At 40.9% G+C, this 23,145-nt stretch overlaps 2 long non-coding RNA genes across 2 annotated transcripts in view; both read left to right on the top strand.

The window, feature by feature from the left end:
- LOC145460035 (uncharacterized) overlaps positions 1-21,454 on the top strand; it is a 102,016-nt gene extending 80,562 nt beyond the window's left edge. The window contains exon 2 of the long non-coding RNA XR_013921678.1: positions 20,135-21,454. This is a non-coding gene — a long non-coding RNA (uncharacterized LOC145460035). The remainder of the gene's footprint in view (positions 1-20,134) is intronic.
- On the top strand, positions 7,884-16,128 carry LOC145460031 (uncharacterized). The gene is made up of 3 exons (XR_013921677.1): positions 7,884-12,306; positions 15,502-15,672; positions 15,733-16,128. It is a non-coding gene; the product is annotated as an uncharacterized LOC145460031 (long non-coding RNA).
- Positions 21,455-23,145: the final 1,691 nt, after the last annotated feature.

Genomic DNA, 23,145 nt, shown 5'->3' with positions numbered 1-23,145 from the left:
CTGCGTGTTGAAGACCCCTGCTATAGTACGTTGCGCTTTGACACGTGGGATATGATACCTATAGTTTGCCGGGTTCGCATTCGTCGAAGACCTCTTCTTGCAATTTGGGATAATGGACTAAATTTTCAGAAATGACCCGCCTGAAGCAGAAACTTATCGGCAGTCTTTAAATGGTCATTGTTATTTAGTTCTACTCTTCACGATTCCAGAGAATTGGTGGAAGGTCCCATTGGGGTCAGCAACGACTAGGGATCCTTTCGTAGCTAGTAAACACGCAATGTATGTATGCATATTGTGAATTATGGTGTTTAGCAGCTGCGGCCTTGTGCATCTGACAATAAGTGCGCCCGATTTCTCAGCTGCATTATAGTTGCTTGTCGATGAGGAATATATAATAATCAATCACAGGTAAAATCGTGTAGGGGTTGCCGAGAAGTTATCTAATTTCTATGTGCACGTGATTTCGTAGCGCTATTTCCTGCAAATATGAACTAGGGTTCCTTTCGTACCTTTCACAATGACCATAAACTTTACGTGTTTTTTCAACCACGCAGTCGTCAATTACTTTACAATGGTATTAGCGATACTGAATCACTTTTCCAGTTGCCTGAGTACAATTGCCTGCGACAGCGATAGTTGCAAGAACATTGATTATTCCTAGAACGCCGCCATGGGGTCTATTCAAAACCTATAGTCGGATGACTGTGCATTAGGGTTGTTTGTTTAAACATAAATTTTTCCGGATCCCGGGATTCCCTGATTAAATTAATTGTTAGAGTGCCTGAAAAACGCTGCACATAAAATTAGACTCAATTCCAACCAGCGGAAGCGGCCCCATATCCAATTGAAAATTTTCAATTTCTGGTAAAAATAAATAAATAAAATTCATATTTTAAACACAAACCTATGAAATTGTTGAATTATAATCTACAAAAACGATGTAAAACAAATTTGACGCAATTCCAACCCGTGGAAGCGATGTTATTTGAGTATTTCATCAGTAATTCTGGGATTACCAACCGTCCAAGTAGGCTAGTTTTGCATATCTCCACAAGTTTCAACAGCAATAACTTCTCTTCTACGGGATAACAGTGAGAAGAAATTGTTATGTGTCGTTCTTTTAGGCAACGTAGCAATTTCATAGGCTTGACAGTAAAGTTTGAAATCTAATTTTTTAATTTTTTTTTATCATAAATTTAAAAATTAAAATTAGCTCTGCATTCGCTTCTACTGGTTGAGCTAAATTTGTTGTGCAGCGTTTTATTGAGGCAACCTTACAATTTGATCAGTGAGTTTCCGGAATCCAGAAGAAAGTCATTTTTGTATAGCCCTACTGCTGTGCATGTGGTATTTAGCTTAAAAAGGTTACATTTGTGTCGCACGATGTTATTGTTTGTGGTATTGGAGGTGTTTGGAAACTACAATGGTCATTTACAGCAGGCCGATATTCCTTATTTTTGTGACTCCGTAACCGCCGACTTGTTGCACGAGCCACTTCTAGGCTTTTGTAAGACACCGTGCAAACGGATGACATTGCGAGGAGGAGCCTATAGATTGGTGATTTCCAACCGCTGTCCCGCGAGCCGCTTGCGGCCCCCTGCTAGCCTTCATGCGGCTCAAAAGAATGATATTAAGAAATCGATTTACAGCGAAAATTAAAATTTATGTTTGTAGAAATTGGTTGCTGATTCGCACTTGTCGAGACAGCATGACTGCAACACATTTATTTACTGTGATTGATATCGAATTCTGACGACTTACACATGATAAATATAACATACCAATTATTACGGCTCTTCAAGATCAAACTCGAATTACGTAGCAAGGCTCCCGGTAGTCAACGCGTACCACAACCAAATCCACACTTGTATATCCTTTATGTATTCGTTGACTAAAGCCAAGGCGCATGTATCTTCTTTTTGCAGTGGAAATACGGAAGTGATACGGTGAACTAAAAGTTACACAAAAGCAGAATCAATACTAGCCTACTGAGTCCTACCTAACAATGCAAATCTTACCAATTTATTCCGGCAACAATCCTACACTAACATCATTGATCCTAATTACTGATTATGCCTGTAGAAAGGTAAACAATTACTAAATATGCCAATTAAATATGAACAACAGCAGACCAAGAGCACGGCTTACATCAGAATCACACGCATGGCTTGGTACTTCTAAACAATAACTTATGTTATTGTGGCGCCGGCAATCAATATTACTCGCGAATTCGATGATATGTAAATTTCATTCCTAATGTTTTCAATCTTGCAAGCGAACCATCTTTTAAGGCGGCAATAATACAATAATTGTCGTTATCGGCTAACGATCTCAAGGGCTATTTGGTGTACGGAAATGTGAATATTGATTACGACGGTGCGATCTCGGACGATTCGCCGCGGTAAACGATCCTTGATGTTCGCTAAATCGAGAGAGCGTATTTTTGTCTCGAAAATCTGACATGCCGTTTTGCGTTCATGGCAGTCGGGGCATTGTGCGGTAATGAATTCAAAATTCAAGACTTGCTACTAAGAGGCAATTTCGCTGGATTAACTGTACGGAATAGTAACTTTATTTGATATATATTTCCACGACGGTAATGATTTTCAACAGATGCCAATACCTAAAGACATTTTACATCATTATCACCAATCTTCAGCGACACATCGCGCGTTAAGTTAATATACGGATCTACTGAAGCCACCAAATCAATACATGTACTGCGACAACACAGACTTCACGCCAATATATAGGTATTTATTCAAGTTTTTCAAACGTAAAATTGCATCGGGAGATGACGAGGACTCAACGGTGACAAATAATGATGTTTTTGTGCAGATCGTTGCTTGTAATCGTACACAAATGGGCTCCGTCGGTATGTTACTGCGCCTGAAAAACAAACTTGAGTACCGGTGCTAGCATAGCCTTTACAAACTAGCCGGGAAGCGCAGTTGTAGCCAGACGTTCTAAGATGAGCGGATCTGGCGGGCATAAGCGCCCAGCTAGTGAGGAAGCTGAAGGTCCTGCATCAAAAGGCAGGAGTAGCGGATCTGTTATCCTCTGCCCAGATGACACCTCGGGAGTTATTTCAGGAATCGCTAAACCTCTGCGACGGTACAATCCGATTACTATCAATCGAAGTTTAGTGCGAGTCATAGGCGGTTCGTACAAGGAGATTAAGGTTCTTCCCTCGGGAAACCTTTGTGTAGTTTGCTCTAACTCAAATCAGGTGACGAAACTCTTGGCGTGCACCGATCTTGGTGAGGGGAAAATTAATATTGAAATCAAAGCAGAGCTATATCGTAGCAAACCATTGGAAAGTCGAGGCGTCATATCGGATGTTCCTATCGATCTATCCGACCAGGAAATACTTGAAGCTCTTGAAAACTCTCGTGTCACGTTCGTGCGTCGCTTTCCGTATCGTGGTGTAAAAGGTCTATCGAAGAGTACCTCTGTTCTCTTATGTTTTGCGTCTCCCACTCTACCAACTGTGGTGCAAATAGGTTTTCTTCGATTCCGGACCAGGGTATATAATCCGCCACCCACTCGGTGTTTCAATTGTAACCGTTTCGGGCATAAAGCCAAGTATTGCAGGAGCGCGCAGAGATGTACGAAATGTGGGAACAGACACACATACGACAATTGTAATAATGAACTACATTGTGTCAATTGTGGCTTAGCCCACTCTGCGGGATATGCAGGATGCTCCCGTTTTCAGAAAGAGGCGCGAATTCAATCTATTATGGCTAATGATAAGTTAAATTACAGGGACGCGCGTAAATTGGAAGAACAGAAAACCGCCCCTATAGAAGCGGTAGTTGCTGAGACACTATTAGGAAGCTCTGTACGTCTGAACACAGAGGCGCATGCACCTACAGAACGAACGTCGAAGCCCGTTGCGGGTTCGAACGCCGTCCCCATGCACAGTAAATCACAGAGCTCTGCAGGCCTTACCCAAACAAATGGTAACATAACGATCCCAACCGAATCCTTCTTTACCTTCATTGCAGAAGTGATCAAAAACACCCTGCTCTCATTTGCAGAGAATAAGACAGTTGATATCGAAACGATCATCGCGAAGTCCGCGGGAGAAAACCTCGGTATATCCATACCGATTTCCAGAATAAACAACCAAGTAGCAATGGACTTATCTGCCAACAGAGCAACTACACCAAATAGGCCTACCATAGTTTCAAATGTAGAACCGGTCATCTCCATCCCTGACGTGCAACGGTTTGAGCCACATGGCTCCACCTGGGTGACACCATCTATTGCAGAGGTCTCCAACACGCGGCCCGCGGGGCGCATGCGGCCCGCGAGAGCATTTTGTGCGGCCCGCGACGGCATTTTGGAATTACAAGTATTCAACAATATATTAAAGGGCCATATATTTTTTTTAGATATAAGAGCTTATAGTTCAATCTAAAACTACTATAAAAATCACTGGGATCTCAACAAACTTCGCTATCACATCACTTTTAAAAGCTACCATGAGGTAGAAGATCAGCTATTACGTCACATTTCTAGTTCATCACGATAGAACCCGTTGATGATTCGTGACTTAAAATTGTTATTTGGTTTGGTGCGACCTTCTCGTAAAATGACTCGGTTTTAAATTGACTGAGTGATTAAATAAAAATGACTCGAGTTGTGTCGGATCAAACGTTAAAATCAGACAAGGACTTGTGAATCGAAACGGTGACTTGTTAATCCTACGGGCGCAACAATCTATGAAACTGTCATGGAGAATAGTAATATATCAAAAGGTACGTAGCTTGCGCTGCCTATCTAATCAGGTCAGTATGGCAACCATTGGCATTCTATGACTCGCGTGACATATAGTTGGTTACATGCTGGGTGTTGTTTGTTCTCTATGTCCATGTTATTATCGTAGGCGAGTAGGGTAGCACTTCGCTCTACAGCTGTAACACCCATGAATTATTCGCCGATTGGACATTTCTATTCCAGGGGTTCTTAACCAGGGTCCGTAGACCCCATCGTGGTACTAAGCACCACATCAGGGTGTGCGGGATGCATTGTGGAATTAGGCCTATATGCTGGCCAATTTATTCAACTGGAAAATAATCTTGTGTGAATGGGCTTTCTGATTTTAATATAGGTACCATCAGAAATTTTGTTGAAAATGGACAGGCGCTACGAGAAATCTCATTGGAAGCACAAGGGGTACGATCGCTAAAAAGGCTAAGAAGCAATGCTATTACTGTGGCTCAATAATTATTATATTCAAGTTGTTATTTATATTTTCCAATAATAACCGAAGGCAAAATATAACGCTGATTTAATTTGACTTTGGCAATGACAATAACAATAGCCTACATTTATCTCGACTTTATCAAAACCAGGATTAGGCTACACCGCTCAAATGCTCTGACATCAGATCAATCTTCAGTCTATTTTAAAATATACTACATCAAGTTGTGGCACGTCAAAGGTCCACTAGCTGCACTATTATAACCCGACAGTTCTACGATGTCATGATGCATCCTCTCGTATTATATTTTTAACTTATTAATTAGAAAAAGTATGCCCGGCACAAAAAAATTATTCAAATATTTGAAAATGTGATTTTATTTCGTGTAAAGCGTGAATAATGCAATAGTAAATCTCATTTTCACGATGTCTGTGGAATGCCTGTCTGCAAGGACCCGTCAAATACGGCCAAGTTGAAACCTATATACATTGAATATCCCGATTATTGATGCTGCGGCCCGCGGCGTCATCAAAAACTAGGAAATGGCCCGCGAGCTCATTTGAGTTTGAGACCTCTGATCTATTGCCTCTACTACCAAACCGAGTGCCATGGCAACTCACAATAGTTCATCTATTACTGACTCCAATGTATCGAGTAACGGAACACAATGTCGATAAGAATCATGCAATGGAACTGTAGAGGGATATATCGGAAAATCCACGAATTGAAATATTACTTGGAAAATCTTAACAAAATGCCCGACATCATTGCCCTGCAGGAAACGCACCTGATCGATAAGTACACTCCCAGAATTGCGAATTACAAACTTATTAGAAAAGATCGAGACCAGCACGGATGTGGTGTATGTATCTTTGCCAGACAAGACCTGTCTTTCTTCGAAGTCCCCATAGACAACATTTATCCTATAGAGGCCCAGATTATCAAATTGCACGATTTGAAAATAATTAACGTGTACATCCCACCGAATCGAGCAATTTCACACGCTCTCTTCGAGCGATGCTTTGCGCAGTGCAACTCGAGAACGATCCTGTTGGGTGACTTCAATTCTCACCATCCAATATGGAGCAGTGGTGCCATCAATACGAATGGTCGTCATCTTCACTCAATAATAGACGATAATGACTTGGTTGTTATCAATACAACAACGCCAACTCGTATTGAAATCTCCGTATCGAGTACCACACGGACTTTACTTTTAGACCTATGCATTGCATCCAGAGATATCGCCCCGAAGGTTGTGACCTCGGTGACGGACGAACTATTGGGGAGCGACCATTTTGTTGTTATGAACGACTTGCAGTTATCCAGTCACGGGGATGAATTCCATTACCGGTCTTGGTCTTTCAAGAAAGCCAACTGGGACGTTTTTCAAAAGCTATGTTCGCAATACTTTAAAAATCTAGACGAGATAACTATAGAAAAGATCAGCAACTCGACAATCAAAGCCGCGACCGAAAGCATACCCCTAACAAAACATATCAAAGGAAAGAGTTCCGTCCCATGGTGGAATGAGGGTTGCTCCAGGGCGGTTCGCCGGAAACGGGCGGCCTTCTGCAAATTGAAGCGATCATTCAGAATGGAAGATATCGTAGTCTTCAAACGAAGGCGAGCAGACGCTAGAAGGATCATACTTTCAGCCAAAAAATCCTACTGGGATAACTTCTGTAGTTCTCTTGATCACAATTCTAAGTTGTACCAAGTGTGGCGTGTCGTGCGGTCGATTAACGGGTACAGCGGATCCTGGAACCATATCCGTGTACTCAATCATCTTGACAACCATCTGACTGACAGCAAGGACAAGGCCAATGCTCTCGCAAATAGTTTTGCTGAAACCAGCAGCAACAATAATTTAGATTACCAATTCCTTCATCGGCGAACTTTAATGGAATCCAATCTTTCGTTGCCTCCTGTTGAAAATAATACCCGAACACTCGCCTCCTGTTGAAAATAATACCCGAACACTCGGAGTAAACGCGCCATTCAATATGGTAGAAATGAAACGTGCAATAAATAATCGCAAAAGCACTTCTCCGGGAGCGGACAGAATCTGCTATCAGATGCTGCAGCACCTGGACGAGGAAAGTCAGTTGGTCATGCTATCAGCCATCAATAACATTTGGGCAGTTGGTTCTTGTCCCGAATCGTGGCAGCATTCAATTGTTGTGCCCATACTTAAGCAAGGTAAAGATGAAACCAAGACATCCTCTTATCGTCCTATCTCACTCACCAGCAACATGTGTAAAACGATGGAGCGGATGGTTGCAAATCGTTTAGAATGGTGGCTCACTAAAAACAATTTGTTGAACCACCATCAGAGTGGGTTTCGTCGACATAGGTCCACGAACGACTGTATTCTCGCGTTACATGACCATGTATATAAAGCTATTTGGACCAAGCGGTATGCCATAGCAGTTTTCTTGGATATCTAATGACGAACTCAGAAATAGAACGCCATTATGAATAATATTTCATACTATGCAGATACTCAAACTCATTATCTAGTGCTCTAGTAGTCTAGTACAAGGATCGGCAACCTGCGGCCCGCGGGCCGGATCCGGCCCGCCCAGCGAAATCGTCCGGCCCGCGACGAAATAATTAGTTACCACAAGAATACGTATCTAAGATTAGATAGGTATGGTACTTGATTCAGAATCTAATCACTCAGGTACTCGATTTTGCCCAGACCTATTTATGAGTGGGAATGTAATTGTGTTGACACCTCGATAGCGTAATTGTACCTGACACATTATCGTATTCGGTGAAGTACAAGCGGCTTACCTGGAGCACAAAACTGCTTGGTGTTGAAATAAAAGCAGGAAACAAAGTCATATGGTAAGCGGGTGCCGACCTTGTGTTGAGATTGTATCAGTTCGCGATAAAATATGGGTCTTGTATCTTGAGACTAGATTATAGTGATCAAGTATACGTTTGTAAACACCGGATATGAAGCTGCGGTTCGGATTAGTTCAGATTTGGCCTTGGATATGAAGTTAAACTCCAAACCCTGTTTTAAATATTAAACTCGGCATAGGCATAGGTACAATTGTATATTCATATTGAAATAAACCCGAATATTTTCAGCTGACACTCGTCAGGGGTAATCGTCAGCAACTAGAAGAGAATTGGAAAGAAAATTGTTTATCAAAAATCGTGTCGAGATGGCTTACGCTCAATGTAGCCTACTGCTTTTAGTTGGTACGAGAACTCCTTCTGTTGAGACAAACTAGGTTGGGGTATTTTGATACAAGTTGACTGCAAGACAGACAAATGAAAGTGTGGCATGATTCCTTGCTTTCACGCTCATTCCAATGGATGAAAAGAAGTCGGGCACACCAATTTTAACAGAGCTATCTCCATGGTGGGGTGGGTGGGGGTTTCTTGCACGACCTCAAAAGGGCGCATAACGTTTGTACAGTACCGTGCGCAGGATCCATTACACCCCTAGATGTGGCGAGATAGCGTGTTGGTATATGGTTCACCGCTTCAACACCAATGGGCTACTGGTTCTAGTCCGACCGAGGTCGACTCCAGAATTCCTGTACCCAAGTGTTGGAGGTTTATCTAGGCTCCTCCACGCCATGTCATCCGCGCAAGCGGTGTTTTATAAAAGCCTAGAAGTGGGCCGTGCTACAAGTCGGTAAATACGGAATCAATATAAAGAATATTAGCCTGGTGTAAAATGACCAATGTAGCCGAAACACGATGAACATCAAACAAACATACACTTCCATAAGGTTTGGTGTATTTGAATCGGTTTCACTCTGTGGATGGGTGTGAAAGCAAGATTGAATACATCTCAATGTCAATATATTTCACCTCACTCTGTACTGTATGGTGGAATTCTTATAAAAGCTCCTATTTTACACCCATTTATGCAGTGTGTATGGGCGAATCGCTTGCGCCTTCACAGTAGGATTACTGCGTGTTACAGACACGATTAGCCGTTTCATCCAGCCTCGTTAGCGTTTAATGTTCATCGACCAGGTAATGCTTCCGAAAATAAATTTGCCACCAGAGAGCACATAGCTTCGGAATCTCAATACGCTACCATACAGTAAAGACTGGGAACGAACTTCCGCAAATACTGTGTCTCTCTACGCGCGCAATACGGTCGTTAAGCACCCAGCTTCCGTTCAAAAATTGTTGACACGCGCCAGCTGTATACTACAGTTTTGGCGAGTAGAGTGTTTTCACACCCAAAGGGCGGTACACATATATGGATTCACAGCGTGCTCCCATATCTATATCCTATATCGATGGAGTAATCCAGGGTTTGTCATTCCGCCTACCGTGTTCGTCGCCTGTATCGCACGGCGCTAAATTCGCGGAGATATCCCTACATCACCCGTAACATCCATTATTCAAGGGCGATGACGCAGATAAGAATATTTGGTTGTAAAAATAGAGTTTATACCGCAGGGACTGTGCGTCTCTGATTGGTGTACTGATTGCAGAGCTTGACAACCATGAAACTTTAAATTTTTCCAAATTAGATGCGAATTACAATTACAGCTGCACAGTATTTTCCGAATTAGACTTGAAGCAGAAATATAGCTGTACATATTTTCCGAATTAGATCCTAATTATTGAATTACTGAATTACTGAAACCTCAAAAACATGGAAATTGATTGAAATTCCGAATTACAAAGACATACCACAAAAATCGAGTTCGTACCACGCAAGCACGAGAATGGCAGATGTCTGCACACCAAGGTTGACTCGTTTCGCGCTACATTGCAGCGCGAAACTGCAGCATTTTCAGAAAAAACAGAAATTAGATTAGAATTACAATTGGAGCATAGGAATATTTCACAAATTAGATCAGAATGAGATTAGAGGCATTTCCCGAAAATTCGTCTAATAAGACAACTGGAGCAGTGGTTCCCAAACTTTATATTTTCGGAATCGGTGCGACAGTAGATTTGGATCAAGACCAGATTCAGTAAATTCTGCGCTATGGAAGATAACTTTTGGATTGCTAGAAATCCTACAGTCGCTGCCGCAAAACAATTCGGATTACAGCTTCAAGCGTAGCGGAACGAAGCTGCAAAATCGGTCGTTGCCATTCCAAGTTAATATTCGATGGTTTCACAGAACTTTGTGTCAATACTGCGGGTTTATCACAACTCCACAGATATGTTGTTTCCACTAACGTGCGTAGCTTAGTACTACATGTTGCGTATATGCTGCAATACGACCAATCGAGGTTTGCTACCTTCCACGGTGGATGATAGTATCGGAACTATAATTCTCGTCCTAGTGGCAAGCAGCGTAAAATTTTAGTATACTCAAATAAACCGTCTCTTACTATTCGACCCGACTTATTAGAATTATTACTAGATTCAGGTTCGCGCACTCGAATCATTGTGAGGCCTAGTAGCAATAACAGTCGAGAGGCGCTACCGTGACGAACCGGGAAATAGCAGATCTTAGCCACCGGTATCAGCGCGTAATAACCTTACGAGATTGTACCAACAAACAGCGTGAAGTACGTCCGGTCGAAAGTCGCAGGTGATGAAACTCTATCTCTCGAGGATATAATTGCATAGCGTCACTCGCTCATCAGATAGAAACAATATGCTCCTTTGCAAGGACAATACGGATATGACGACAGCGGCTTGATGATAGAGTATTTACCGAACGCTGTCAGAGTGCATGTTGTTTTTGATGAATTCATTTGCTTGTGAATGTGTTGTGTTTACTACCGCGCGCTGCGTTGATACATCTGGCGACAGATATACTGTTACAAATAAGCCGCCGTTAGATTGGGAATGGCGATTTGGATTGGCGGTGGTGTCTATCGTGCTGGTAAGCGCTGTCGGGCACGCCACGTATTAGCAGATACAGAGATTAACCACCTTACTGACCCTGATGCATAATTTAAAACATTCTCACAATATTCTGGCTTTGGTTTCAAGAAGTCGGCTTTAGTGATTTATTTCCGATGCTGTTCACGCACGAAACTTAGTTTCCTTGATATTTCGAAACCTCTTCCTGTCGATTCTACTTCGCCCCCCTCACTTTGACCTTACATTGCCCACAGCCGCGTCTCCAATGATTTATTGCTCTCGTCATGAAGATATGACATCGGGCATTTTTGTCTTGCCAGAAGCAAGTACTCCATAGTTTTGCGACTTGGAAATTTTCAACTATTTCAATTATAATTACCATTACTGAATTCGCAAAAAGAAATTGGAAATGGAAATAATTTCCAAATAAGAAAGAAACACAACAAAAATCAAGTTCAGTTCATATCAAATCAGAGTTCATTATCGTAAGCATGAGAATGACTAATGTCTGTACACCAAGCCTGGCTCGTTTCGCACCATACAGTTATCCTGTAACACTTTTAGTAAAACCAGAAATTAGATAAAGATTTTATATTAGGGCATAGAAACATTTCACAGATTAGATTACAATTGGGTTACCGGCATTTCCCTCCCAATAATCTAATTAGACATCTAGAATTATATAGCTAAAGTTTGATCTCTGCCCAACTATATGCGTGCGCGCTATAGTAATCTGGTCAGTAACGAATAACTCCTTATTATTGGGAGTACTCAAGTATAGGCACGCTACTTACTCTAATGGTTATGATTTGGTTAGACCATTTCTACTTCACATTTCTCAGTTTTCTTTGGTAATAACTAGGCTCAGCATACATACTTTTTACTTACTTTGAAATATATATTTCTGCTTGTCCGTGAGTACAGATTTTGTTACTTAATCTTGACTACCAACGAAATGACCACTTTAACCACCTTTATCCTATAGTGAAGCGTTTGTCACGTTCACGTCATAGATATCGATAATTGAACGAGAACCCATCATTTATTAATACAGAGACGCGCTATAGGTATGATTTGTTGTCGTTGTCGCCTATAAGGCGAAACGAAACAGTTTCTTTTTACCATCCCTTCACTTCCAGAGGTGGACGGAAAAGCCAACTCCCTCCGCCCGCCCGCTTCTGGGGATGAGCCGTCCGTCACAATCGAGGACTCGAACGATAACGTTGTCAAGAAGACGGCCGACAATAGTGAAACGAAAAATCGATCACTGACTGTACCATCAGGTTTGTGCACTGGTCAGTGACCATCAGCATCGCCGCATGGGATGTTACGCCAATATACTCTTGACTTCTTTGAAAAATACTAGATCTCTATTTACTGTACGGAATCACAGTAGCTTATCTCCATTTTAAACATTTTGCGAGATGAAGATTTTTTGCAAAGGTAAAGTTTTCATTTCCTTTCGGTCCTATCTCGGCCATGGTTAACTTTGATACAATGTGACAAGCATAACCACGGCCAAGGCATTTGTTTTCAAACGATCTATAAATTATGCCATAATTGTGTGTAAATACTTCCGAAAAAGCATGTATATTTACACCCGGTACGTTTGACGTATTGGATATGGAATGGTTTGAACCGTCGAAATCGCCATCGGTTCGACAGTTATAGCTTGTAGATACATACCATTGGTACGGAATGGATTTTGTGATGATGATGACCTCCTACAAAACGATGTGGTCCTGGTTGAAGATATTTTTGGTCCGTTTGTGGCAGGGGTCGGAAGCCTTTTACGTCTTAGGATCCACATTCACGGAATAATTTCAATTGTTCATGCCGACCCACTGTGACCTCGCAATTAACAATTCGTGACGTCGTGGTTACAACAATAAAAACATGTTTCAAACAAGGACCTTATTAGTTTTATGTTGATATATTTTTTAAATTCAACCCTACATATCAGTCTTCACGCGTCGGGACTGGCGTCGGAATCCATATCGGCGTATTCATATAAACTGCTGCATATGGTATCTTTTGATCATAAATAATAGTCAGCACTAGGTTGATATTGTAAATGTCAAAGATGTTACAAGATAAAGTCCGTTCTTCCGCAACGCGTCGATGATTTGAATTATTCACAAGAGTGAAATCTTCAGTGAACCTCGATGGCAACTATGAATGTGCTGCGATGTCCTATCGATATCGTCCCTGTTCAGTGTTCACGTATATAAGACTCGTTTTTGTTGCCGGAGTTTCAGCGTTCTAGCCGACAATTAGAATTATAACTACACATTTGTTTCGTCTTCCCATACCCCTAGTTTGTCTTCTAACTGCGCCCCAGCTGTAGTCGTGAATAGTCCCAATCTCCGTTGATAGGTTTCCCCAACACTGCGTTTATACGACAGACCATACTATATACCCCATGCCATCAATATCGCTGTATAAACATATGTCCAATTGCCCATTCATTCATTTGTGCATTGATTTTGTCGTGATAACTCTACTACGCCATGTGATGGGAAGACTGGATTGCATCGCTGTGACGTAACGAATCCTCATATAATCGCCCATGATCGACCCTATGCAACTACATCGAAAGTCGTGTAGCTGACCTTCCACTGTTCGCATTCTTCGAGCGAGATATGCATCGCAGTGACGTCACGTTGCTGTCATCTCAAGTGTGTGCTATTTCTCGACTTTTCCCACGGGCTCGATTAGCCAAAAGTGCGCTCGCTAGCCTTAATGTATAGCGCCGTCGGTCTCCGAATAATGACAACTTATTTCATGTGCTGAAGCAAATCAAAGGGTCGCGTGGTCGTTATTTAATGATGCGAATTACCAGCTGCCGTGTTTAATGCGAATTCGTTGGAAATCGTGCGCCCACAGTCGTCTGTAGCTGTTGAAATGTACGTGCGCCTGAGGTACAGTACATGTAGGGATCTGTTGTGTTGTTCATATGCAACATTTTACGGCCTTGAATATATTCACATTGAAATAAACCCGGATATTTTTGGCTGACACTCGTCAGGGGTAGCCGTCAGCAACTAGTTTGTCTGGTTTATTTCAATATGAATATATTATTCAATAGTATATTGAAGTTCAGTACCGCACATAGTCTCTTCAACTGTATGTTTCGAACTTGATATGCAGTGTAGGCAGTCATTATTGCAAAAGCCGATATCTACCGTAATAATGTTATCAGTATATGCGATCCATGTCAGTACTGAACACCCTGACTAACGTTCGATATTCGTAATTCGAACCTGTACGCTGCAATTTATATAATTTGGACGGCTGAGAATCGTTTATGTTTGTAACGGGATTTGGGTTACGTCTTGGGATTACATAGAATGTTACGCGTAAGGCCATGAACACATACAGGGTATTTGTGGCAATCCTATTTCAATCCCGACTACACCGGTCGGTCGATTCATTCATAAATCAAGCCCTCACGGAAAGCAGTAATGCCATAATACCGAACAAAATTTCGTGATATTTGGCCACACGAGATGTAATCGAAAGCTTTGTACCTACTTCGACACGTCTTCGTATACATAACCGATAACCGTACAAAGGCGAATCCTGTGATGATATAATCCAACGGCCGACACAGTGCGCGTAGTATTAGTCTGTCAACTGGAATCGACATTTGTACAACCTGTATACATTATCAACAATATGTGTAGTGTATGCGCATTAGGACAGTGCTACTCTCTACTTATTAAAATGTCAGGTCGCTTATAGAACGCCGCACGCCAGATTCGCCTCATTTCCAACCAGTAGAAGCAAAGTTATTACAATTCGAAATTTCAACCATTTTATAAAATAACAGTGGTGGCAGATTTCGTCACTTCGCCTCGACCAAATACCTTGTTCCGGGCGCGTGCCTGAAGGGAAAGTGATGAATTGTCAACTGGTTTTCACCTTGAGACGATCCTGTGATAGCGTGTGGGTAAAGACATTACTAAGTAATCAAAGAAATTATGACGTTGATTCACTGGAATTTAGTCAACTTCGTTAAAACGATTGTTATATCTGGCTGGAAGAATCAAATGTCACGCCAATGTCAATTTCCGACACCAGTACTCCGCGCGTGGCTGTATTATTCACCGTGTATTATACATTTGAATGGCATGGTATATTCATATCGATACGAACCCAAATATTTTCGGCTGACACTCGTCAGGGGTAATAGAATAGTCTGCAACTAGTAGAGAATTGGAAAGAACATGGTATTCACCAATCGCATCACCAATTTCAATTATAGTTGCTGACGATTACCACTGACGAGTGTCAGCCGAACATAGTTTTCAATATGAATATACTCTTCAATGGTGTGTTGAAGTACTATACCTCCAAGAGTCTATGCAATGTATTATGACATTAGTTTTTTGGCACTCCTGTGAAACAGTGCCTATATTGCGCAATGCGCATCTTATTCCAGCTTCCGCCCCTACATAAAACATGTAAAATTTCAGTTTAATTGCCCTCGCGGTCGACTTCAATATCGATCGCGCGACCCGTCGACACCACGGCGCGTTCCAGCAACCCAGACCAAGTACCCTCGGACGAAGAATTCGTCCATCTCAAAGACATCGTGTGTTACTTATCGTTGCTGGAAGGAAACAGGCCCGAAGATAAACTGCAATGTGCGTATTCCGCGTCTAAATATGGACGTGAGCGTGCTTAAAATAGAACCGCTTTTACAGTTGTGTTCAAGCTGTACGACACAGACGAGAACGGAAACCTGGATAGCAGGGTGAGTTGTAACGTTCGGCTTTCATGACCTGTACTAAACCGTGCTTTCATATTAGAATATTAACACCCTTAGAGGTACAGGACTTTGAGTATACGATTGAAAAATATATTCATATTGACACAAACCCGAATATTTTCGGCTGACACTCATATATTTATACGATTAATATATAATGTTATTTTCAAATTCTCTACTATAGTTGCTGACGATTACCCCGACGAGTGTCAGCCGGAAAGGTTTAGCTTTATTTCAATATGAACAATGAACATAGCGTGTCTCACCACACAATACCTTGAGGTTGTGCTCCCCCCATCTTATTTTGAACTGCAATCACTTACGCTTGTGATTATTATGATCAATCGGCATTCAACATTGGTTATTACTAGGGCCATTTAAAGTCATTAAAGTCATATTTTTTTCTATGCATCAGTAAGTCGTGAAATCAATTTTAACGCGAAAACCACGTTCCTATGGGGTATATTAGGAAAGTTATAAAGTCATATAAAGTCATATTTTCCTTGTTAGGTCATATTTGAGTTATAAAGTCATATTGTTGTATACTTTAAATAAAAAGTGCCAATTTAGGCGGTGAAGCAATTAAGCACTAAGAAAGTAGGGCAGTTTCTGATTGAACGAAGGCAAGCTGTAAATTTAGCCTACATCACATTACAGTCACAGACCTATGAGGTCACACATTGCATTATGAGGTCACACATTGCATTGTGTTGCTACACAATCTGTTTTACTTCTGTGCACTGAAGTAGGACGTCATTTGAAGTTCAGTCAGTGGGTAGGCAGGCTAAAAAGCTCTATCTTGGTCTAGTTATATACAAATACATTTGGATTTGAATAAAATAGTATTTACGATGGGCACCACGATAATAAATAATCGAAGAATATTGGTCACCGAAATATGGCTCCACTACAACAATATTTCAAACTTGATACAGAAAATGGAAATTTGTACGTACACCATCAGAGAGGCTAATGCTGATCTAAATGCCCTTGATTTCAGAAAAGATCCGCTTGAGCTCAAAAATTACATTAAGAAGCGAGTGGACAAAAACAATATGAAACAAATTATGGAGCTACAAAGGCAAGACATTTCACCAGCGCTGAATGCAAAACTGCAGAAGTGTCAACCCACATCAGCGTCTGTGGAGCGCTCATTTTCCTTACTACTGTCATTTTACGTCCAAATTGTCACTTTAAAGACTCCAACATTCCACACAACATGAAACTGTACTACAACAGTGGTTTAAAATAAATATGGATGCGTATTACTGCTATGTTGTGTATGTTTTACTCGTCAGTTCCATGAGTGACGTTGGTTACATGTAAAAATACAATATTTTCTCATAAAGTCATATAAAGTCATATTTTCCATAAAATAAAGTCATATAATTGATTTTTTAAGGTCATATAAAAATGGCCCTACTAGGGCCATTTAAAGTCATTAAAGTCATATTTTTTTCTATGCATCAGGAAGTCGTGAAATCAATTGTAATGCGAAAACCACGTCCCTATGGGGTATATTAAGAAAGTTATAAAGTCATATAAAGTCATATTTTCCTTGTTAGGTCATATTTGAGTTATAAAGTCATATTGTTGTATATACTTTAAATAAAAAGTGCCAATGTAGACGGTGAAGCAAATAAGCAAAGCACTAAGAAAGTAGGGCAATTTCTGATTGAACGAAGGCAAGCTGTAAGGTTAGCCTACATCACATTACAGTCACAGACCTATGAGGTCACACATTGCATTATGAGGTCACACATTGCATTGTGTTGCTACACAATCTGTTTTACTTCTGTGCACTGAAGTAGGACGTCATTTGGAGTTCAGTCAGTGGGTAGGCAGGCTAAAAAGCTCTATCTTGATCTAGTTATATACAAATACATTTGGATTTGAATAAAATGGTACTTACAATGGGCACCACGATAATAAATAATTGGTCACCGAAATATGCCTCAACTGCAACAATGCTTCAAACTTGATACAGAAAATGGAAAGTTGTACGACGTACGTACACCATCAGAGAGGCTACTGCTGATCTAAATGCCCTTGATTTCAGAAGAGATCCGCTTGAGCTCAAAAATTACATTAAGAAGCGAGTGGACAAAAACGATGTGAAACAAATTATGGAGCTACAAAGGCAAGACATTTCACCAGCGCTGTATGCAAAACCGCAGAGCGCTCATTTCCTTACTAAAGTCATTTTACGTCCAAATTGTCACTTCAAAGACTCCAACATTCCACACAACATGAAACTGTACTACAATAGTGGTTTAAAATAAAAATGGATGCGTATTACTGCTATGTTGTGTTTGTTTTACTCGTCAGTTCCATGAGTGACGTCGGTTACATGTAAAAATACACTATTTTCACATAAAGTCATATAAAGTCATATTTTCCATAAAATAAAGTCATATAATTGATTTTTTAAGGTCATATAAAAATGGCCCTAGTTATTACACACTCGTCACTCGGGGTGTGTGTACACTCGTATCGGATGCAAATAGGTAACCTAGTTAAGCCTATCTAGCCTATAGTTATAAGTATGAAAATCAATTTTTTCATTCGGCGAACAAATTATTATTTACGGTATTGAATTCATAGCTACTGAATATCACGAGAACGTCGCGTTCTTATGTTTCCAATTCGTACCGACTGATTATGATATGGCGTACGCTGACGCAGAAAACGTATCCCTCGCAACAGAGGTTTGGCGTGCTAAGTTACTGTACGATACAGTCTCGGTGACAAATAAGTAGGGCTGGGCAAAATCGAGTACCTGAGTGATTCGATTCTGAATCACGTATTACGCTTCGAGTCGAGTCGAGTATTCGAGTATCACTCATTATGACGTCATAACATAATGTAATATGTCAAAGTTAAGATATGTACCTTTTATGCCACCACAAAGGATAAAATGCCTGTTTTACGTCACATTAAAGATACTTAGGTATTTTTTCGACCATACCGATTTCATTGCACTTCTTGACAATGTTGTGGGATGATCACGACTTCGGAAATATGCTATTCCAGTAACGTTCGTAGCTTTGTACTATGTCTCGTATGCTGCGACACGGCGAATCAAGGTTTCAAGGCTTCCTCAGTGAAAAATAGTATGGAAACTATAATTCTCGTTGGTACTTTAACTTTCAGTTGCGAGAAGCGTATAATTTCAGTACTCGAAAAAATCGTATTTTACTACTCGACTCGAATCATTGAAATTGATACTCGATTCAGATTCGAGTACTCGAATCATTGTGCCCAGCCCTACAAATAAGCACCGTTGCAATGCGATTAGGGTTGATGCAACCTTTTGGTTTGCAGCTTATGACAATAACCATCAATGATTTGATGTCAGATGACATTACAGTACATTGATAATGTACGAGATGAGAGGTTTATCACAATTCGCACATTTGGGTTGACCGAGATAACTTGACACGGCAGAGTTGGGACGAGAAAATTTTCTTTATTTGCAAATTGGATTAGAATTGGAATTTTAGATTAATTTTTTTCCAAGTTAGATTGAAATTATATTTTAGAACATAGAGATCATTTATAAGTTGGTTTGACTTGGATCAGTATCAATATCAGTTTATTAATATTTTCATCATTTCAAAACACCACAAAACTTGGCAATTTCTAGCTTCCTCATATCTTCTATGTTTAGAACAACAAATGTTTTGAGTAGCGATTTATCAGTTTTCACATTTCCTACATTTGTCTACGATTAGTCCGACTGTACAACTAGAATTATCTAGTATCTATTGTAAAATTGCCAGGATGTATATTTGCGTTTGCCAGCAGCTTTGCATTTTATACACAGCGTATAGTTGACCAAACGGTATGCCTTTAAATACCGACGCAAACGACGCATGCTGCGTCGCGCATGTTGCGTCGCGCATGTTAGGCACACCCTTCTCCACGCTGCAGATCTAATTTTTGTGAAATTATACGGTGCTCATAAAAATAAATCTCGCAATTTCGAAAGGTCCGCGTTTCGTGCGCGATGATATTCTGCGTTTACCTAGCGAACCATGCATAGGCTAGGTCCAGAAACTTGCCCAAAGGTATTGATGTCATGTTGCGAGTTTCGTGTTGACTAGTCCGTGACGCGGGTTGGAATTTACGATGCACAACCCCACATTTCATACACTCTAGCATCGGATCCCCGTGACCCCATAATAGGGTACAGGTTTTTGTTATCCATTGGATTACCTGGGTAAAATTCGAAACCTTTATAGACTTTTTAGTAGTTATACTATTATTCACTATTTCACAAGGTAACGAGCTACTGATCTCATCTTACATGGTGGAGAATACCGTATACCTGATAGGCCAGGGGCGGGCAACTTCTCCAGTCGGCGGGCCGGATATAGGAAAATTAGGTAGGGGAGATGTGGTACCGATGGATAAAAAATTGGAAAATGTTCGCTGGCCCCAAAACGTTCAGCCGAAAACAGCAGATCTTTTGCTGGCTCAGCACTTTGATACAAGCTCTACCTATCGCGCACATATACTTGAATATCCGTCTTTTCAAAAAATATTTATGGACGTTCAAAATTTGTTGCTCGAACGTATCATCGGTCCCCACCCGGTGGGTCCAATGGCACACGACCCGGGGACCTACGACACATATACCCTAAAAAAGTCAGATGTGACAACTATTCTTGCTCAGTATTATAATTTAAGCTACAGCACGCCAAAGAAGAATGTTTGGTCGCAAATGTCAAAAAATAGAATAAATAATAATTCAAATGTTGTCATAAAATCACGTTTCGATTTAGGCTCGAACCTATAAATTTGAGGGTACATACATATTGCCCGGAAATCGACAGTATGACTTCCAAATACCTCGTTATAGCGATAAAACATCATATGCAATTATTACATAAAGAATTTCTGTACGTAGGCATGTTTCATTTGTTTCATGATTAGTATGCTTGATTATTTTGCTTGATTTGGCTATTGTATCATCGGTCCCCACCCTACGAATTTTACACATGAATCGAAAAAAATTCCACTCAAGGAAGGTACTGAAAAAATAATAGGTGCCATTGTATAGCCTGATACAAGCCCTACACTTCACAATAAAAATGATTGCTGGTTTGTTCGTGTTGAAGGTTAAAAAGAAAAATGTATATGTCGATCTAAATTTAGTTTACACCCCCCAAAACAAAAAACATCTGTGAGAGACCCCATAGCTCGCGCTCGTCGATTTTTTTTGTATGTGAGGAAAGATTTTGCCAGCATGCTATTGTAGACAAGTTCACGGAGTGTAATCATGGAATTATCATAGAGAATTTTCAAAGTATTTTCGGTCCCAGTGATCCATCGGTACCACATCTCCCCTACTTGGCGGGCCGGATTGCTGAATCGATAGATTATTCGCCCATTTATTTAATTATTCAAGGAATAAATCGTAATTAACGAATGCATTTTAACGACAGCAATGTCATTTCGAAGCGATTTCTCGCCGATAATGACGATGACAATGTGGAGTTGAGAACCGCATTGTGATACAGCAGTAGTTCTCAAAGTTTTTAAACACGCTTCCTTTTTGATGGTGAAAAATTCCGCGCCCCCCTTCCTTATGATATCACAAAATATTAAAGAGATAAATCAGAATGCTCGCCATCCCAAGGGATAGTTTGATGGCATTAAAGGTTATGGCTGTTGATGAGAGAGTTCTCAAATACCAAATTAGTACAAGAGACAGAGTAATCACCATAAGCTGGAGGGAAATCGGGCGGAGCGCGAAAAATTTTCAGTTAACTGTGACTTCGCGCCACCTTCAGATACTTTCCCGTCCCCCAGCTTGAAAACCGATGTCATACATGCACTGCCATGTCTGCTTCTCTCTGATCAATCAACACAAGGCGCAATCTAGTCATTGAGCACTTAACGACCACGATAGCCGTCACAGCCCAATATGAAATACTAGCAATGGTCTCGCAATCTGCAAGTCCGGGGTTAAACCAAGTCGACCGTTATCACCCAAATCCCATCTTACTATCGACAACCGTTCAATTCGGTGCCGCGAATAATCTGGTGTGTAAGCATCAGCCAAAACTGTTATGAGGATCGCTGTTCCGCTGCGGTAACCCCGTACACGAGCCATCGTTCCGTCTGTTCATGCTCCTGGCGCTGGTTTTGTGGAAGAAGCCGAATTCGGACACCGCCGCTAAGGCCGACGTGACTCTCCTAAATCGCGAATACGAATATTTCTGATGTGATATTGGTAATGCATTTAACTTGAGTGATTCAAAGCCGCTTACCATAATACGATATTCCTTACGAGAAGCTTAAAACACAGCACTCACTGGTAAGTGATTGATTCTTTGAGGTTTCAGATGACACGACTAGTCCTTGAACACTCGAATCGGGATCGAATTACACAGTTAATCATTTTGGCTTAGCCCAAATAACTACACAGCACATACGCATACCTCGTCATGATACACGATACGTATCAACAGTTGTACTTGTACACGAGAGCAGTGGTAGCCCTACAACTGGGCGAGACCCCCCTCCGCCCATATCCCCTTTCACAACAATTTTTACCAACCTAATATAAGTGCGCAATATGGAAGGGAATCACGTGATGTGTATATGACACTATAACACGCCTTTGGATCAGGCTTAAATGTTGAATTGCTCTAGATCAGAGGTCTCAAACACGCGGCCCGCGAGAGCATTTTGTGTGGCCCGCGACGGCATTTGGGAATTTCAAGTATTCGACAATATATTCCAGTGCCACATATCTATTTTAGATATAACAACTTGAAGTTCACCCTGAAACAACTATAAAAACATTGAAACCCCAACGAACTACGCAATCACATTACGTCACATTTCTACTTCATGATGATAAAACATGACTCGCTGATGATTCGTGACTGAAAATTGTGAATTGGTTTTGTGCGATCTTTCGTAAAATTACTTGATCTCGGATTGACTGGGTGATTCAATAAAAACGACTGAATTACGTCGAGTCAAACGTTAAAATCCCAGAACGACTTCGACTAGGAACAGTGACTTGGCAATCCTACGTACGCAGCAATCCACGAAACTGTCATGGAGAATAATAATATATCAAAAGGTCGTAGCTTGCGTTACGTAGGGTATATATAGCTATCTAATCAGGTCAGTATGGGCCATACTGTATGGCAACCATCGGCATTCCCCCCGTGACGTATAGTTAATTACATGCTGGGTGTTGTCTTATCACTTTATCCATGTTATTGTCGGTGGGGAGTATAAGGTAGTAGTACGCTCAACAGCTGTAACACCGATGAATTCATCAGCGATTGGACATTTCTATTCCAGGGGTTCTTAACCAGGGCCC

Source organism: Botryllus schlosseri, unplaced genomic scaffold, assembly GCF_051294905.1.
Source record: "Botryllus schlosseri isolate E-star unplaced genomic scaffold, Bs_hap1 Bs32a, whole genome shotgun sequence".
Lineage (NCBI taxonomy): Eukaryota > Metazoa > Chordata > Ascidiacea > Stolidobranchia > Styelidae > Botryllus > Botryllus schlosseri.
Note: the sequence above shows the minus strand (reverse complement) of the source record. Positions and strands in the feature narration are given on the sequence as shown.